We start from the raw sequence: 11,126 nt of genomic DNA, 5'->3' as shown, positions 1-11,126 counted from the left end.
TTACCCCTTTTTTCCCATGACATTATGAAGGACACAGTGTCTTTAATAAAATCTTTTTTTAAAAATTTATTTATTTGTTTGTTTACTTATTTATTTATTCATTCATTCATTCATCAATTAATTAATAAGTTAATTTTTGTGGATCAATGAGGGTTAAGTGACTTGCCCAGGGTCACATAGCTAGTCAAGTGTCTGAGGTAGGATTTGAACTCAGGTTCTCCTGAATCCAGGGTCAGTGCTTTATCCACTGTGCCACCTAGCTGCCCCTCTTTAATACAATCTTGAAGAAAAATACAGACTCTTCAGAAGACCAGAAACTGCTTCTCAGATGAAAATATCAAGAGGATGAATTTTAAGGGAGAATAATGAGTAAGGTAACCATAGCTTCAGGACATTATGGTCACCATTTTATTTTCATATGCCTTTTCAGAATTCTAATGGTTATAATTAAAACATAGTATATAAAATAACTAGGGACCTTGGGAAAATTACAATAATTTATTTCCCACCCAACAACTTTTCTAGACTTCATGATCTCCACAAACTTATCATTCTGCTAGATGAAATAAACTGAAACTCCCACCTTCTCAGATAATGTCCTACCCTGGCTAAAGTACTTCATCAAGTTCCTATGCCCAATAACCTCCCCTCTTAGGCCTTTTCAACTTCTTTCTATATGTTGTCTTCCCCCATTTGATTTTGGGCACCTTGAGAGCAGGGACTATGTTGTGTCTTTCTTTGTATGCCATGACCTTAGAAAGGTACCTAGCACATCCCAGACTCTTAATATTTGTTTATGGTCTCTGACTCTAACATGTGCACATTGCTAGTGTTATATCCAAAAGGTGGAATTGTTAAATTTCACGTAAGTTAAAGATATCACTGATTAAAAGCAGGCAATGGCTTGAGACATTAAATGCCATAGAAGAAGCTATAGGTTGAAGTCCATAGAAGAATATGAAAGAGAGAGAGAAGAAAAGGAAGAAGCTGAGACCAAAAGTAGTTGGGGACAGAAGTCACTGGAGACTGAAAAAAAAAAAGATTTATAGAAGCTGTCAGGAGCTCAGATAAGAGCTTTGAACCTGTTCCTTCCAAAACAAACAACTGGAAAAAAATGATGATCAAAAATCAATAGACATTTGTAAACACCTTCTGTGTACTAAGTACTGTGATAAATGCTGGGGATACAAATCCAAGATATAAGGATATATGAAAATCCTTACTCTTTTACATTGTATCAGAGGAGGCAACATGTTTGTACCTTTAAGTGTGAGTGTATATTTGTGTATAGACTGAATAACATTTTAAAGATAAGGTGATTAAATAGAGGGTAGTTACAGAAGGGGTGGGCTATGGTAGGAATTAGGAATGGCTTCTTGGAGAAGGTGGTACTGTGACTCAAATCAAGAGACAATGGCAGTGATATAGATGGTATTACAGGCTTGGGAGTTGGTCAATGTAAAGGCAGTGAAAGTGAGAAGACCAGTTTGGCTGAATTGCCAAATGTGAGATTGGAAGTAATATACTTTGAAATTGAAAAGACAGGTCAGGGCCAGGTTGGGGTGTTAAACAAAGGGACTTATATTTTACCATAAGGCATTAGGGAGCCACTGGAGTTTATAAAGTAGAGTTCATAGAGTTATCAGTAGTTTGGAGGATAGACTTGAATGGGGAGAAATGAGGCAGGGAGATCAAATAGGAAGCTATTGCAATGTTCTAGCTGAGAAGTGATGAAAACCTAAACTCATTATTCTCTACTCATCTATATAAATAGAGAGTAGGGTTCATGGTGTGGAGGTTTCGGAGGGTAATAATTGAAACATTTCGCAAGCTGGGTGGTGTGAGAAATTGTGAAGAGGTGAGGATGGTACTGAGACTATGAACTAAGGAGTATGAAAGAATGGTGATGCCCCAAGAAGAAATTGGAAAAATTAGAAGAGGTATGGGAGAGGTATGGGTTTCAATAGCATGATATCTGAGTTGACATCAGCATATTCATTCCTGTAAGGTATATATATATATATATATATATATATTTTTTTTTTTACTCTTTTTTTATTCTATTTGAGTTGACATAGCTCTGAATCTGCATATGACAGAAGTCTTGCTGAAGCAGAGTAAAGTGAAAGGCACTACGTCCTATTCCAGTGGCCTGTTTTACACATCACAACCACATTGCCTTGAGCAAAACATGAAGTCTAGTGATTGAGTAACACAAAGATTTTTCACTTTATTGCTTCTGAATTTAGCTTCTCATTTTCCTATTGCAGATTAAATTTTTTAAAGAGTAGAATAAAATATCCAGTGTGAAATCAGTCATTTGAATATGCTGATTGCCTTTTACTCTAATTATGATCAGTTGCCATTGGATGAGATCTATCTCATGCAATGAAAAAAACTTAAAAGTTACAAACAAGCTGAGACAACCTTATCTACTCCATCATCCAAGTTATTCCCTATACTGCACATATTCCTAACTGTGTGTACACACATATATGTATATATAAAATATATATGTATACATGTGTGTACCTATGTATGCATACACATACATGCATACATGATATGTTCATGTATGGTTTTTATTTTTAAAAAATTATTGGGCAAGTAGGCTGGGTTTAGCTTAATTATTTGCTACTTATAAATTAATGGCTTATTGTACCAGTTTGGGGCATTAAGCATTTATTATTAAATCATATTACATGAGAGTAAAGAGTTGATTGAGTGGCATTTAACACAAGCGGAAGACCCCCCAGCACCATTTTGCCTCTACATTACCTATTCTGTCCTAAGAGGAGAGTGCTCACCAACCAGATAGTCTTTGGAGCCTACACTGTGAGCCAGGAATGGAGTTCACCTTGTGGCCTCAGTCTTTTTCCTCTTCTGATAGAGGTGGCTCTTATACACTGATCAAAGCTAATTGGCTAGCATCATTCAGTTCCATTCGTTGGCATAACCTGAGGTTGATCCATAAATTAAAATGAGCTGTACCATGATGACATCAGGGTCCAGTGGAAGACAGATCTCCTGAGGACAAAGGCATACTCAAATAGGAGTGGTTTTAATCTCCTCACTTCACTGGCTAAGACACAAAGAGTCTTACCTCAATTGTACCTTTGGGCTTGCTCTGAAAGAGACAAGCTAAAGTTTCTGAACTAAACATTCTGAAGTCAAATAGAAATAGAGACCATGAAACTGTACCTAAGATTCCTACTGACTCAGAAAAGCACATATTAATATTATCTATGTTACTTATAAAAAAGAGGAAATTAGTGTAGTCATGATTTGATGGGGGTGGTGGTGGTGGTAGGCACACTGTCTCTTTGTGACCCCCCAATTCTTTTTTAAGTTGCCCACTTTCTAGATCAATCTCAAGGTCACTGGTCTGTGTTTTGAAGCTTTTACTCTTACTTTTTTTTAAAAAAACTGAAGCAGAGATAAAATAATAAAGTGGTAGCCAAAATAATGGGATTTGAAGCTGGTAGGAAGCTTAGAATTCTTCTACCCCAACTTCTTCACTTTACTAAAGAGGAAACTAGACCCAGAGAGGTATGAGAGTTTCAGCAAGGTTAGGGCAATGATTCTGAACTAGTGCTTTCCATTAATTTAGTCATCCCCATAATGACTACCCAGAATAACCACAATTTTCCTCCATATTCTTTCCTGCACTCAGACTTTGTCCAAGAAAGTGGCAATAAGACTTATGGATGGATGAAACAAGAAGGATGACAGATTTTAACTTTATATAAGGAAGAAGTTCTGAATAATTTAAACTATAGAAAAATGAAATGTCTTTCTTCATGAGTTTTTTGGTGGGCCCCCTAATACTATTGACTTTACTAGCTCATTCCCCATCAGCCCAGTACAAGACTTGTACTTTTAGAAACTTTTCAGGTCTTATGTCAATTATTTAAACAACAGCTTGAGGCTTCACCAGTACAAACTCTATTGTTCATAAAAAAAAGACCACATGCAAAGCTACATGCATCCCAAAGCAAAAAGAAATCTTATTAAGACATAATGAAAAAGTAAATAAATGAACTCGTTGATCAAATGATAAAGGTACTCCACAAGCTACATCCATGTACAAAGATCAAAACTTTTATGCTACCTCTACTTTCAAGATCAATAGCATTTTAAAAGAACAATAACGAAATCCATGAAGAAATTGAATTTGCATTCAAATAATAAATTATTTAAAAAGATATATTCTTTCAGTTTTACATCCAACTTATTTTAAAATATTACAATTTATTTGCATATAGTACTAATATAATACTAGCAATAAATCACTTAGTATATATATATATATATATATATATATATATATATATATATATATATATAAATGTATGTGAATCAACTGTGAAACATATAAAACAACCAAAATAACTGGAGAGGCATTTGATGCTTATAGATTTGTCTTTCCATTAATAAAATAATGTGTAAAGTAATTAATATATTTAGTTATATGCCAATCAAGCTACCAATGGGATATTTTGTAAATCTGAATGGAACAATTTTATCTTTTTAAATGTTTCTTTGGAAGAATAAAAACTCTAGAATCTGAAGAGAAATCATGGAAAGGGATGAGCACTTCCACACCTCAAATTATGTTATAAATCAGTAGTCAATAGGGATATTTAGTATTTTTTAACTGAAATATAGTTTAGTAAAACAGACAACCTAAGGTTCCTTGTCTTTCATGACTTCTCAACGACATGAGAAAAACATTTTCTCCAGGATTCAGGTGAGTTCCTGCCTCCAAACTGTTAAGATTATCACCCAACTGATTTTTGTGTTCAGTCTCTCCATTTTCCCTATCCATCCTTCTTATTGCTGCCTGATTAATTTTTTGGAGTATGACTGCACACATTACACCCTCATCACACGCATGCATATGCAAAGCCTATCTAAAGAATGAAGTTAAAATTAATATGACATTCAAAACCTTATACAATCTGTCTCCTACCAATATTTTCATCACCAATATTTATACATTGTCACTCATATTCACCAACTACAACAATGATCCAGGCCAAGTGGACTCCTCATCACTCTTTGATCTGATTCTACCCTTGCGTATTTGTTAGCACTGTGCACTTACCTGCTTTACCATTTAGACATCTTTCTTTGAAAGCCTAACGCCACACTTCCTCTGTGAAGTCTTTCCCAAATAACCCCATTGAATTTACTTTTTGTAGAACTCATTTGACGAAACTAATTTGGTCATATGATAATATGCCATATGATAATATATACATTTATGCATAAATATATACACATATGTATATGTGTATATACATATATATGTATGTATACACATATGTGTATGCATAACCAAATTTCAAAGGGCTCGTCTCTATAAAATGCTGCAATAGCGTGAATCTCAAATAACCTCTGACAACTGAAGCCCAACTCCTGGCCTTCTCATGGCGGAGCTATTTCCACTAACAGGAGAAATGGTGAAGGCACATCACTGGCTCCTTAAAACCAGTTGTTTTGGGCAGGTGAGGCTCGTTAGCTTTGGCAGGCAACCCGCCTAGGGGAAGGAAACCCTGATTTTAAACCTCCACTGCCTTGCAGCTATACCCATATATGGGAAAGGTTTGGGAGTTAAGCCCAAGGAAAAATCAGGGGTCAGAGTCCCTTAGGCAGTTGGATGGTGGACATCACATTCTTCTGGCAACTCCTGCAGTGACACTGGTGCCAAACTGTATTAGCTCTGCCTCTCCTTTGGATGCACCAATGTTGCGGAGAGGGAAAACCTGCTGCATGGGCAACAGCTTGTTTTCCATATTGATCCACCCAGGCCCATGCCCTGGAGAGGACACTCCAGCTACTCCTTATGGGGTAGATACAACATGGGATGCAGCAGTTACTGGTTATAAGTTACTCAGGAGCTGCAGCTCCTGTATCGGACTGCACAGCCACACTGGCCTTTGGCTCTTCAAGGTGCTGATCCATGGTTGTCCACGACTGGTGGAGGCCTACTACTACTAATGTGTATGCATGTATATATGTGTGTATGTATATATATATATATATATATATATATATATATATATATATATATATATATATATATGAAATCTCCAAAGACAGGCATCATGACTGAATGTTCTTTGTACTCAAGAGTATGCTAGTATAAAGCTTTAAAAATCTTCTTAGGGGGAAAAATGCATTAACAATACTTTGTTGTCTAGATAATCAAGAAAACAGTCAACCAATTCCTAATTTATGGAGTTCTCAGGAGTAAATGCTCATAAAAGAAATTTAACAATGGCTTCCAAGACATTGGTCAATTTGAGGTGACTACAACACACGCCTTTTTGTAGTTCCAGCACTGTACCCTGTATACTGTCTATCCTGAAGTGATATTTGTTGGTGGTGAGGGCAAATGCAATAAGGAATTCTACTCTGATAAGTCAATGTAATGATTGGAATGATGCCACCTGCTGGAGACTTACTATAGGAAAGCTATACAACAGGGGATATAGCAGTTACCAGTTACAAGTCACTTAGGAGCTCTTCATCTATAGGAATCATAAGTATAACCTGTGGGGTCTTTAGTCAATATTAAGGTTGTTTTTTCAGGCATATAAATGGAATTAGAGAGAGGAGGATGATCTTTATATCTTCTGATGTAATTGGCCAAATATTGGAAGTTAAGGGACTTAAAGATAGTATATGTGGAGTATGAATGAATATGACTGAGCAGAAAAAAGAGCAAAATGTAGTAGGATGTTTCATGAAGGACCCCCTTGAGGAAAAATGTCTATGGTAGAGAGAAGAGATAATGATCAAACAATTCCCTTCACTAGCTGCTAGAAGGAAGGACTAGCCTAGTCATTACTTGATGCATTTGAAATGAGGAGAGTAGGGTAATGCCATAGGTGATGCTAACTACAGTTCCTCCCCAAGCTCATAGAGTCAGGAGATAGAGTACAGTTGGAGAGTTTGCAAGTAATATCAGGACTGGGTTGATTATGGAAGGTTACTTAGTTGGTTAGAGGCAACTAATATATATTTTTTAAATTGTTAACAATATATAAATAGAAGAAAAATCTGAGATCCAGGAAGGTCTGACATACCTGAAAAATCATAGTTTAAAGGCATGGCCCAAGAGCAGGTGTATGCCAGAAAATGACAATGATAAAGCTGAAGACAAGGTTCACAGTGATCAGACAAATGGGAATGGGTCTGGCTTAGGAATAAAAGTAAGCTGTAAAAATAAAGTATGTTTTTATAACATCTCCTTGGGCACTACAGGTATTTCAAGGTGATATATCTCTTCTAAAAGGCAGCATGATACAAGGAACAAAAAGCTGCCCACAAAAACACAAAACCAGAAACTCATCTCTCAGAATTCTTGGCAACTCTCTAAGACTATAAGTAGAAAAGTTATTGACCTGCATTGGTAGAGGGAGTTTCCCTAACCTGTCACTTTCCTATGTGAGTAAATTAACAAGTTAATCAGATCCTTTCCCTTATATTCCTTCTGTAACAAGACTGACAAATATCATTGCTGAGCTACAAGTGAATGAAAGGAGAATAAGCCAAGCCTGAGGGCAGAAGATAAGGTTTGAATATGAAGGTAAACACATATAAACCCAATGTCAAGGCAAGTCTGGAGTCAGATTCTATTTATTTATTTATTTATTTTTGAGTGATAAAATTAAAAGCTTGAGACAGAGGAGCAAAATAATTTTAGAACAGGTGTTTTGAGCCAAGAGGTCAGGGATAGATGAGGAAGTGAGACACAGGTCCCATCAGAGATTTCCCCAAAAGCTAAGATGTTTAATGATGACTGCTTTTATTCCCCACTCTCATCAACATATTGGCAAGGTTACAGACAGGGTCAGCTATGATTCCTCTGTATCCAGCTTAGCCAACATGGTGATGGTCTCAAAGAAAAAGACAGTATTCATAGATCTAGAAACCACCTTTTCACTTTTATAAAGAACCCAAGGCCCGGGGATGTTAAGGGACTTGATCCAGGCCACATAGGTAATAAGGGTGAGAAGTGGAGTTTAAACCTAGGAAATGATTTTTCTTTGTATTACACAAGGCTTGCCTAGACAGATGTCTTTTACAGGGACATCATTTTGTGTAAACTTGAGGTCTTCAAGTGTTTGATTGTTAGCCCACTTTTCCTACCTAAGCACCTGCCATCTCATCCAGGGTGATTTCTTTGGAATAGTACGAGTTCTCAAATTCCTTATGTCATTTGAACCCTTTGCATTTTTAAGGTCTTTGTCATATAATTTCTATCCTAATAAGCAATGAAAAGTTCACTGTACCCCCTTGAGAACTGAGAGTAATAGGATAATAGAGAAAAGAAGCAATGTGTATGTGTATGTGTGTGTGTGTGTGTGTGTGTGAGAGAGAGAGAGAGAGAGAGAGAGAGAGAGAGAGAGAGAGAGAGAAAGGGAGAGGGAGAGATTCACCTTTTGTATATGTGGAATATTTATAACTTGAGCAAACAGAATTATTAATGGAAGAGCTGTCCTGGAAGTAATCCAGTCTGAATCTCAGGCATAACTACTTACTTACTCTCTAAGTGAGTGTTTTTTTCTTTTTTTGTTTTTGTTTTGTTTTTAAATCGGGCAATGGGGGTTAAGTGACTTGCCCAGGATCACGCTCTCAAGTGTGTGAGGTCGGATTTGAACTCACATCCTCCTGAATCCAGGCCCATTGTTTCATCTGCTGCACCACCTAATTGCCCCTTTAAGGGAGTCTTTTCATCCAAAGTTTCATGTTCCCTGTCTATAAAATTGGAGCAAGGAAACCTGTTATTTCAACCTGATAAGACCTGAAAATAATATAATACTTTGTATATACTACCTCATATGAGCCTCACACTAATGCTATGAGGTGCTGGTTGTCCTTAGGTTATTATTTGTAACAATTGGAATGATGCCACCTACTGGAGACTTACTGTAGAAAAGCTCCACCATGAGGAGAAGGCCTCTGAGGGCAAGCCACGTGGTCAAGGTCCTTGGTGTCAGGAAGTGATGTTTGCTTGTGGGTACTGTCTATCAAGGCTACCAGCCAATCAACTTGAGGAGCCTCCTATTTCTGGGAGGAGGACATGAAGTAGGAAGCAGATGCTGGCAGAGGGGTTCTGTCTCTTTTGGTTCCTGACCTCACCATGGTGGATTGGATGATGGGGTCTCTTAAAAATAGTTAGATTTTTACCTTTCTCTCTGATCCCTAATGCTCTTTAATAAATACTTAAACACTTAAATACTCTTGTTAAAGCTTATAATTTATTGGCAACTACTCATTGCATTTGAGATAATATAGCTAGAATTTTAGCCCCTTACATATTATATCCATTTTATATATGAGGAAATTGAGCGATTGAACACTTGACCTAGTCACACAGCCAGAAACAAAGGAGATATGATTTGAACACATCCTTTAATCTTATTACAGGCCTTGCACTTACTCCTCTGTACCATATTGACCCTTTGTGAACTATAAAGTGCTATATCAATATGATATATAAATCTAGGATTCAAATGTCTTTCAAATAAAATATTTCCCACTTAAATTGCTTCTTACTAAACTGTAGAGATGATGACATGCAGATTTTTACTCATCCTAGAAAATAGACGTTACAAAATGCAAGAGTGAAAAAGAAAAGCAAATTTGGGTAACAAGACATTCAGCAAAGCAAATTGATGCCATCTGTGAGCTGATTGTCAAGAGCCTGTAAGATCTAAAATCCCTCAAAAACTGACAGATATTTGTGAATCATGAAAGAAAAGGAAAAAAAAATACCCATCTCAATTTAAGACAACATGAAATAATTTTTTTCTTTATCATAAATTACTATAGGAAATATAGATATACTTTATTGCTGACAGTTTTTTTATAATCTAGGTCTGATATTTTGAAATTCAACTATATTAGGAATGATTTGCTAATTACATGATTTCTTTTTCTCAGCATCCCATCCTACAGTTTTGTAAATTGGGCCAAATGCACATATTTTAAATGTAGTCAGTGTGAATACAGCACCAAGATGGGGAGTAAAACATAGATTCACCTGAGCTCTCCCAGATTCCCCCCAAATACTTTTAAAATAATGCACCAAAATGAGTTCTGGAGCAGCAGAACCAACAAAAGGAGGGGGTAAAATAGTTTTCCAGTCCAAGAAATCTTAGAAGGTCAACAAGAAAGGTCTGTCACACTTTGGTGACAGTAGAGGACAGTCCATCTTGGGCAATACTAGTAATCCAGCAGTAAATAGCACCAGAGGAAGCCAACAGCAAGACATGCCCTTAAAACCTCCAGTTCCCAGGCAAGTCAACAGCAAGCTTTAGAGACAAATGAATTGGGAACTGTGACTCCCAGCCCATAGATCATAAGGAGATTAGAAATCTTGTTAGAATGAGATCACAACTTCCTTTTTCCTTCATTCTGGAGCGTAGGGGGGCCTCCAGGAAACAGGACTTCTAGAACAGCAAAGTGTCTGGAAGACTGTGGTCCAAGGCCATTTTTGCTGGCTACAAACAAGGCCTATGAAAACAGGGAACATACATCTCTTCTGAAAATTGAAGGAGTCTGTGATGGAGATGAAACTGAATTCTATTTGGGCAAGAGATGTGCTTGTGTATACAAGGCAATAAACAACACAGTGATTCCTGGTGGGAAACCCAACAGAACAAGAGGGATCTGGGGAAAAGTTACTCAGGATAATGATAATAATGGAATGGCAAATGCCAAGTTCAGAAGCAATCTTCTTGCCAAGGCCATTGGACACAGGATCCAAGTGATGCTCTATCCCTTAAGGATCTAGAATATGAAAACTGATTAAATAAAATTACACATTTGTTGCATTCAAAAAGGAGATTACAGTGGCCCTTTGCTGGCATTGGGCTCTGTTGCATTGCCCATATAGATAAAATAGATTGAGGAGTGCTGTTTTGAGAATTATTGGACTACCTGAAAGGTAGGATCAAAAAGGGGGACTAGACATCATTTTTCAAGAAATTATTAGGAAAAAAAATATCCTTATATCCTAAAACAAGAGTGTAAAATAGTAATTAAAAGAATCCACTGATCATCTCCTGAAAGAGATCTCAAATGGAAAAATTCCAAGAATGTCATGGTCA

At 36.8% G+C, this 11,126-nt stretch overlaps 1 pseudogene; it reads left to right on the top strand.

The window, feature by feature from the left end:
- The first annotated feature begins 1,786 nt into the window (after nucleotides 1–1,786).
- LOC122732188 lies at nucleotides 1,787–10,810 on the top strand (annotated as a pseudogene).
- Nucleotides 10,811–11,126: the final 316 nt, after the last annotated feature.

This window comes from Dromiciops gliroides, chromosome 6 (genome assembly GCF_019393635.1).
Source record: "Dromiciops gliroides isolate mDroGli1 chromosome 6, mDroGli1.pri, whole genome shotgun sequence".
Taxonomy (NCBI): Eukaryota; Metazoa; Chordata; class Mammalia; order Microbiotheria; family Microbiotheriidae; genus Dromiciops; species Dromiciops gliroides.
The sequence above is the reverse complement of the archived record's forward strand: the minus strand, read 5'-3'. Positions and strand labels throughout refer to the sequence as shown.